General features: G+C 44.4%; 1 protein-coding gene across 7 annotated transcripts in view; it reads left to right on the top strand.

The window, feature by feature from the left end:
* Positions 1 to 9,510, top strand: part of TMEM178B (transmembrane protein 178B) — a 254,951-nt gene that overhangs the window by 220,088 nt on the left and 25,353 nt on the right. The gene's annotated exons all lie outside the window — the stretch shown is intronic.

Below are 9,510 nucleotides of genomic sequence, written 5' to 3' on the forward strand. Positions count from 1 at the left end.
TTTACTTAAAAAAAATGTTTGCTGAGTTGTTTGCCTGCCAGGTATCAAAGAGGAAAGACTACACATGCAACAGACAGAAGAGTAATACTGTCGTGATTTGCTAGGAAGGAAGAATTCTCTACAGAGAGAAAGTGGAACAAATTTCTCTGAGTGGCAGGCCTTGTTGTTAAATGCAGAGACTGAAGCAAGGCTTAGATTCACCTTCTTGGCTCCTCAGGTTGTCAATTTAGAAAAACAACATTCCCCTTGGACAAATCAGTGCTATGCTTACTTGGTCTAATTTGCCTGGATAGAGTCCAACTGGCCACTGGAAATTCCACAGAAAAAGCAGCTGGGCCTGGCAGAAACTAGATGAGTGAGGCTGTCCTTGTTTCTGCCCAACCTGGCTCTTCCAAGGGTTACAGAGGTGGGTCATGCCTACGTATTTGTGTGGGCTGCAGAGGTATTTCCTCTGCAACAGGAAATAAGATTTCGGCATGTGACCCTTTAAGGCATTACTGAAGGGGTCAGGGTAATTTGTTGCTTGCAAGCATTCACGTGAATGATGTAAACTTCATAGGGGTGGCCTGCATCCAGTGGTCTTTGCTGAGAAGACAATTATGTCTTATTTTTATTTCTGGCTATTATCTCGCTATAACTGTATAACTTAGCACATACAGAAAAGATTTTTCAGCTCTGATCAGGTCAGCTCAGCAAAATAGTAACAGACCTCTGAGCCTTTTGCAGCAAGGACCTTCAGTTCATATTTGGTACAAACAACTGAAAGTTGTACAACCAGAGAGTCCTTTGGCCACTTTAAAAAATTAATAGATAGGCTTCTCTGCAGCACCCAAAGGCGAAAATATCCAAATCAGGTAACTACCACCATCACCCAGAGCTCTCAGTGGCTCCTTTGGTAGTACCTTCAGCAAAGGATTAAAAAGTCATGTAAGTAACTCTACACTTTCAGCCCTGAAAGTATTCCCTCTAAGAGTATTTTCAGTGGCACACACTAGGCACTGTGGAAGAAAGCTGCACTGACGTTGTTGTGTTGTATCTGTTCTCCAGTCTCCCTTGTCTTGAACAACACCTGTCTGAAGACTTTTCAGCAGTTTAAGCTTTCTTACAAAAGAAAGATTCCACAAACCCTCTGAGGTTCCTTCTGAGAGAGGTTCAATTTTTTAACTGGAAGAAAAACACTTTAGGTGGAGAGAGGCAGAATGACCTGGTTGCTATTTATAAGAGAACAAATGCAATGTGGTGCATGGACTCCCCATGTCATGGGAGTTGGTGTGTGATAGGGCAAACCCAACCTGACCTCACAAGTTTCTCTTCAGCTCTGGCAAACGCTAGGCTGGGAAGCACCTGCCTCAGGTACAGTTTGATACTAAACCTACGTGTCTTGTCATTTGCCAAATCTGAGATGCGATGGGGTCACTCTGGTTTGCTCAGACCTCCGGTGGAACCTTTCATTTAATCTTTGGGCCGCTACCTGAGCCATCCTGGGAGGTCCATACTGCAGGGGATCCAACAAACCTGCCAGGACCCTCTGCCTGTGGCTGAGCATAGTGTCTGCCAGCACAGGGCTGGGATAATTCCACTAACATTCGATCAGGATGCTTCTTCATTTTGACATTAAGAGAGACTCTTCCTTTCTCTCGCTCCTGAATACAGAATCACATCCCACTTCTACAACTGGCACAGTTTTTGCTGCCTCCTTTTGCTGTGCCTGCAAGTTCATGAGCCATTATGTTTGCTTAATGGCTGTAGGCAAGTCACTTTATTATTGCTAGGTTATTTTGGGTGGGTCATAGGAATCACCATTGTTAAAGTAATCAGAGGGTCATTAAACTCAGGCTTTGATCAACTCCTTTATTTCTCCCTATCCTATTTTATAAAAACAATGTGCTTTTAGCTAAGTAGTGTTTTCTTTTGCCTTACCTGCCAACTCGTAACTTCAGAGGGTGCTTGCTCATGCCTGGTGCTTAACAGCTGTGCTGGTCCACAGCGTGGGTATCCACTTTTGGTGCAGTCCCATGTTGTGTGGGATGTGCTAACAGAAATCTCACCATGTGCAAATCTGCAGGGTGCTATCACGTGCAATACAGACTGACTGTCAGTTGTACCAGCAAAGTGGAGATCAACACTCAACTGCTGTAATATTGTTCCATATTTACATGGGCCTAAGGGTGGTACCCATTAAGTATTTGCAGTTGTGACAGAGGTGACATAGTCCTCTGATGCCATAACTTATTACAGCTTCTGCAGCAGCAATTCAATAGACAGACTCCGCTGCTGAAGCAACACACAGCGGGCACACAGCTCTGCTGGGGTACAGATGCCGCTGGTACATTTGAACATAGGAGGCCAAAGGCCAAATGCAAATTGCATTCTGAGAGTGGCTATAATGCAATATCATAGCACTGCTGTAGATCCCACAGTTTACTCTGGTTCTTAGTATAAAATAAAAATGTATTAAGTTCCAACCCAGGTGGGTTTATGGTCTCACAAGGACACGGCACCAAATTTCCATCACCCAGTCAGACTTCTCCTTCCATCCTGGCTTTTTCTGTAAGGGCAATTTTCCAGCAAATCCCTTGCTATTCTGCAACCTATCGGTGATGCTGCAAGCTGCTTCTGCTGGAACAGTACATAATTAAGCAATAATTTATATTCTATGCGTGTATGCACAGAGCAATAAAGTGTTCTCAAGAGCTGCGTGCTGCTGAGGCGTTTAATCCGTGCACAGAAGGAGTTTACTGCAAAGCTGCTCCCTCCAAAAGGCTTTTGTCATCACTGTGTTGGGAGGGAATTCAGTTTATTCTTTAATAATTTCATTTGATTGTGATATAATTTAAACAGCTAAAGGTACACACTCCACTCCACTTTAGGATCAGACCTCATTTTATTTGTTTGTTTGATGTACCTTGAAAACAGTAAAAGCTACTAGGGCAGAGAGAAAGTAAAGATAATGTTGTTTCACTTGTGAGATTTTTTTCCCCTATAACTGTATAATAAAAAGTGATGATAATTAAATAAACAGCACTCCTTCCAAAGACACTAGTGGCCACAAATTGCCATCAATGGCTGCTACTAGAATACTTTAAAAGGCAGAGATTCGCATTTGTTTGAGAACTGCTTGGTTTCAGAGGACATCTTAAAAATCATACCTTTGTGTTTCTCTTTTTATCTACTGGTGTTTATATGTAATACTTAACATTTCTGTCTCTGAAAAAACACACACACACACACGCACACACACATCTGCTCCCCTTCCACCCCCCCCCAAAAAAAAGGCAAGCAGAAGGGGAAAATAATTAGGGGGTTTTTATTTGTTTACTTTGTACATCTGACAGCACAGTTAGTTAATGAGTAATTTCTGCCTGTTGCTGGGGAAGAGAGAGGACAAATGTCACTCTATCAGATCTGGAAGAAATGTTTTCAAATAATAACAAAAAATATGCATAGAGAGGTGGGTCTCAGAGGTGGGCTTGGTGCCCAGATAATTTAATTACTGACTTTTTGGATTTGGTTCCAAATTGATGATGCCTTCTTCAGGTGAAGACATCCACCAAAGAGTATTTTTGCTTTTCTTTCCTTTTCTTCTTTCCCTGAAGGCCGTAGTGAGGTGGACTTCTATAAACTATGTTCTGGTAAGATAAGAAACTTTTGCCCCTCCAGAGAGAGCAGAGTGAAGAACCACAGAAATGATCCAACACCTTTCCAAGCCAAGAGAAGTTGTTACCTGAAATTGCCTCCAATGGTGGTTCGAAGCAAAGGAGTGCCCATAACATCAGCTCCTGCATCACGGCGCAGGGGATGGCATTGGCCGGCTGAAGGGGTGGAAATGGCTACAGTCAGACTCCTGATAGTGCTGTCTGTTTGCACACCAGCACCACAAAGGCTCATAGTCACTTGCAGTGTATCTAAGAAAGGCAGCAATTCAGAAAACACCATGAAGCCTGTGAAATCCCTCAAGCTCCATCACTCTGGAAGCCGAGTCTGCAGGCAAAGGACTTGGCTTCTGAAATGGTTCAGGTGGGCACTAGCGTGAGGCAAAATTCAAACATATTTGGTATGGATGGTTTGAGCCTGCTTGTGTTTAAATTGCTTCACTCACAAGTAGTTGTGTTTTCCCCTGGAGGTGAGGTTTGAAAACTGCAAACAGGCATGGCAGCCCCTAGCACAGCTGGTGGAGATCAGAAAGAAAAGGGACATTTACTGAAAAAAAAAATGTGCTAGAAGCAGTGGCCCAGAGGTCTGCTTGATGTAATTGTGCTTAAAAACAGCTACAGCAAAGGGCTCTTACTCATAATCCACAGAGAAGTAGGCTTAGACCAACAATGATGCTACCTTTACCAGCCATCCCTCTCCTGACCCTGTCTTCCCCTGCAACAAGGACGGCAGGACCCAAATCTTATACACACATAGAGCAAATAAGTTCATCTCTGTCCTGAACAAACTTCTAGTCTAAATGGAGACATTCAGTACAATGTTTAATATTCTTCTTCTATAATATATAAGAAGGAAAAGCAGAAGACAGCCATGAGGTATTTAGTAGCTCAGGTGCTCAAACCACTGTTGATCATCAGCCCGTTAACAGGACAGGCGTTGTCAAAACCAGTCTGAGAGAAAGGACAGCTGTCAGATGAGGAGTCAGGATGGGGGTTTGACAACACGTCAAACAGCAGTTTCTGTGGCACAAACATGGCTTTACATGAAATTTCATCTCTCAGCTGCCTGAAGCATTTTGCAATGACACGTGAATTTCCTTAGTCAGAAACACTGCTGTCACCTTGTCTCCTTCATTAATGTTTCGCTTAGGATGATAATGTGTAAATCCTAGCACAAAGAACTTAGCATGTTCTGCTGCTACACAAGATGGTCTTTATCTCTTTGTCCAGCTCACATACCAGCACATGCCCCGTGAGCTCTTATTACTGCCTGTCATTCACATTCACATTCTGTGTGCCATTGCCTTGGTCTAAGTGCAGATCCTTGGGCCGCCAGGCTTCAGGTCTGGTCGTCTGCTTGGGCCGGAGTTATGGGAAGCGTTTTTCATAAAGAAAGAAAGGTCTGTATTGGTACAGCTGTCCAGAGATCTGTGGCATTATTGCACATCAGGGGGCATTAGATACCTCCCCGTACAGCGTGATGCCTCACTGATGGCAAGAACCTACCAGGAAAATGAATAAGGGTTCAGTTTATTTTCTGGGGAGAGAAAGAATTCAGGGTTGGGGATGCTCATGGCTTGCTGCAACCCTGCTGCCTCTGAAGCACCATGTCCATAGTGCATACAGGGTCGTGGGCAGGAGCGACAGTGTCCATCCTCCTGCCATCCCAGCTCCATGTCTTACCTGGAACAGCAGAGGCTGCATTTCCAAGAGTAAGCTCAATCTCTGCATTCCTTCAGACCACCACGAGTCTTTCACTATGATGGCCAACAATTGTGCAGTTTTCAAGGATGATCCTTTATATTATGATTGCCAGTTCATGAGGAGCAGCTACCTAACAGTCCTGAGATAGCAACCGTATTCAGCTTTCATCAGTAAATCTCCTGGTGAGAGCCCAGATTAACTACAAGTTGGAACTTCCTTGCTCAGCTGAATACAAACAACACATAGGACTCACATAATGGCCATAAAGATTCCTCTACGCAGTAAAATATGGTGGGTTTTTTTGTCTGTAATGAATAGCGCTAGAGAGGCTGATAAACCAGTGCCATACAAGGCATCCTGCAGGAGCCCTGGGGGATGACTGGCTGAGGACCATGCGATGCATCCTCTAATGTTGTGCACAGCAGTCATTATTTATCATTGTGGGATTAACACATTCTCCAGTGAAGGGGCAAGACGGGGGCAGCATTTTTAAAGAAGTATCATGCTTGTGATTTACTTTATTCTCTATTGTTGTTACTTATTCTTCTTTATTGTTTGTTTGTTATGGGGCAGAATACCCCCAGCAAGGTAGAGTGCCAGTATATTGGATACTGTTCGAATACAAAGAATAAGCAATGTTCCTTATGTTGAAGAGCTTGTAATCAAAATAGGCAAGACAAAGCATGAAAGCACAAGGAGTATTTGAAATCCAAAGCTATTTCCTTCCCTTTTGTACTTAGCAAATGCAGCTTCAGTCTGGTCACACAGATTTTCCCACCCACCTCTCTAAACAATCTTATATTGCAAGAGAGCTTAAATTATCATGTTCTTGCTAGCAAAGAGAGGCCTTTCATGTCATTTCTTAACCACAGCCATTTGAAATGAGCCACAGAGCTTGGTTCAGACCACAGTGACTCTGATGGCTCCTTTTCCTTCTGATTCCACAATGTACTAGTCATGTTGACATGTCACACAGGGAACAACTGCATTCTTGCCAGACACCTTCAAAGTGAGCTGCTTGGTGGAAGAGGGAAAGGCTGTGGATATCGTGTACTTAGAGTTCAGTAAAGCCTTTGACACTGTATCCCACAGCATTCTCCTGGAGAAGCTGGCAGCTCAGAGCCTGGACGGGCAAACTCTTCGATGGATAAAGAATTGTGGTGAACAGAGCCAAATCCACCTGGTGACCGGTCACGAGTGGTGTTCCCCAGGGCTCAGTATTGGGGCCAGTTCTGCTTAATCTCGTTATCAAAGATGGGGACAAGGGCATTGAGTGCACCTTCAGTAAGTTTGCAGACAACACCAAGTTGGGTGGGTGTGTTGATCTGCTGGAGGGTAGGATGGCCATACAGAGGGATCTGGACCAGATGGATTAATGGTCTGAGGCAAATTGTATGAGGTTCTACAAGGCCAAATGCCAGGTCCTGCACTTGGGTCACAAAATCCCCCTGGCAGCACTACGGGCTCAGGGAAGAGTGGCTGAAAAGCTGCCTGGCAGAGAGGGATCTGGCGTGTTGATTGACAGATGGCTGAATATGAGCCAGCAGTGTGCCCAGGTGGCCAAAAAGGCCGGTAGCATCCTGGCTTGTATCAGGAATAGTGTGACCAGCAGGACCAGGGCAGTGATCATCCCCCTGTACTTGGCGCTGGTGAGGCTGCACCTCGAATCCTGTGTTCAGTTTTGGGCCCCTCACTACAGAAGAGACATTGAGGTGCTGGAGAGAGTTCAGAGAAGGGAGATGCGGCTGGTGAAGGGTCTGGAGCACAAGTCTGATGAGGAGCAGCTGAGGGAACTGGGGCTGTTTAGCCTGGAGAAAAGGAGGCTGAGGGGAGACCTTATCCCTCTCTACAACTACCTGAAAGGAGGTTGTAGCATGGAGGGTGTTGGTCTCTTCTCCCAAGTAGCAACTGATAGGATGAGAGGAAATGGCCTTGAGTTGAGCCAGGGAAGGTTCATATTGGATATTAGGGAAAAATTTTTCACAGAAAGGGTTGTCAGGCATTGGAACAGGCTGCCCAGAGAAGTGGTTGAGTCTCCATCCCTGTAGGTGTTTAAAAGACATAGAGATAAGCCTCTTAGACACATGGTTCAGTGCCAGAGTGAGGTTATGGTTGGACTCAATGATCTTAAGAGTCTCTTCCAACCATTCTATTATTTTATGATTCTGTGATTCTGTGTTACCGGATATCCTAAGCAACATGGTAAAACACAGAAAGTGGTGCAGGGTTTCAAATCAAACAACCTGATTTTTGAGTAAGGGATTCTGGGAGGAAAACCTCCCCATTTATTCTGCTCTGTGCTTTTAAATAGTGTAGGACATCTCTGTAGTAGGCTCCAGAGCCTGGGATCTCACACTGCTTTTACAAAAGTCCAGAGCACTGACCATAGACTAATGGGGTACTGATGAAAGGCATAGTACCTACCACAGCAACTTGCTGGTTCTGACTGGTACCCTGTGGCACTATTATAATGTGAGTACTTATGAGGAAGCTGGGCCATCTGGTAGCTACATGTTGTATTAGGGGAGGAACCCAGAGTGTCCTTATTCCCTGACCTTTACAACAGACAGCATCTACAAGTGGAACTCCAAAACACATTGAAGGAAAGACAGTCCAAACAGACAAAGCAGTGATTAGAAGAGGGAACAGAGAGCCGGCCTTGGTGGTCTCACAGCAGGTCCATGATGGAGATTTGCCTGCAGATACTAGACCTGTGTGATGTTCCTACTAAGTAAAGAAGGTGGGTGTGGTGGAAAGTCTACACATTTTTGGTAGTGTATATATGTTCCTACTAATGTCCCCAGTTTCTGAACCTAATCCAGGCAAATTCAGGTGAAAATCTTCAAAGTGGGGAGTGTAAAATCAATTTCTTCAATGCAACAGCAACTAAAAAAGCAAAGCAGCAGAGAAACAACAGGAGAAATGTTGCAGAAGAGAAGCACGAGGAGGGGCAGGAAGGAGTAGAAGGAGACAAGGGCACCAGAGGAGAGGAGCTTGACACTAAAACCAGGCTGGCTGTGGCTGCTTTAGAGGATCATTGTATCTTAGGGATGGGACTGGGAAGAGTAGGAGATTCCTCTCCAGCAGCTGCTGGTGAACAGATGCAGGATGTGCCCCACAGGCACCACAGGTAGCTACTGATATGTGCATGAACACACACAGGACTGACCACACGTGTTACTATAGCACATGTCCTGTAGGTTGCCTTCTGTGCCCAGGACTCTCTGTGAAATTCAGAAAGGCCGCCACAAGGAGTAATTAGAGAGGAAAAATAAACTACCAACTTTATGTTGACTTTAGTTGTCGTCTCTTGAAACAGGCGCGTAGCATCTGTAGCTATCTATTATTTGGTGTGTGGGTGGTAACTGTGACATTTCAGGAGCTCAGAGTTTAGCTTTGATGAAGCTGGAGGCCGAAGATCAAAATTAGACTCATCTGGGTGGGCTAAGGTTCAGCCTCATCTGATAGCGGTGTCTTTCCATAACACTTGCCACGTGACAGACTTATGAAGCCTGCTCTCGCAGTGTTCTCAGGAAGAAATGAAATATTGCTGCAGAGATGGAAAACAAGAACAGGATATTTGGAAGATTTCCCCAACACTGCAGAGGGCATCTAGATTGGGACTGGAGTCACGCAGAGTGTATAATCCAAATTTTGTGAGGGATTTTAAGACGTTGACGGTGGTATTTCAAAGGGGGGATGTATAATGAAAGGTGTTAGACTTTGGTATAAGAAAAGTCTGAAAAAAATCTCCCAAGTCATTCCAAATGTACCTTTCAACAGAGCCAGAATATGTCAAGTTTTTTGTAATATTTTCTCCTATAAAACCCATCACCACAAAATTGGAATTAAACAAGAAATTCAAGCTTTTTTTCACCCCAAAAATATTGAAACATGATGACTCACTCTCTGTTTGTCTAAAGCAAAATTCTAGAAAAATCAGTGGTTTCATGAAGCATTCTGCTTCCCAAGGGACTGTTCATAATGAAAAAACTGTTCCTGTTGAAGTTTCTCCATACAGCTCTGCTCAGCACCAGATCAATATTCAAGGCTCTGGTGGCACTCCATTCTTTCCCTGTGGAGCCGCTAAACCAAGCGTCTTTCTCAATATGAACATCTTCCTTTAGGTATTTCCTCACTGCTTGTGCCAGAC

The sequence above is a fragment of the Columba livia genome, chromosome 1, assembly GCF_036013475.1.
Source record: "Columba livia isolate bColLiv1 breed racing homer chromosome 1, bColLiv1.pat.W.v2, whole genome shotgun sequence".
Classification (NCBI taxonomy): domain Eukaryota; kingdom Metazoa; phylum Chordata; class Aves; order Columbiformes; family Columbidae; genus Columba; species Columba livia.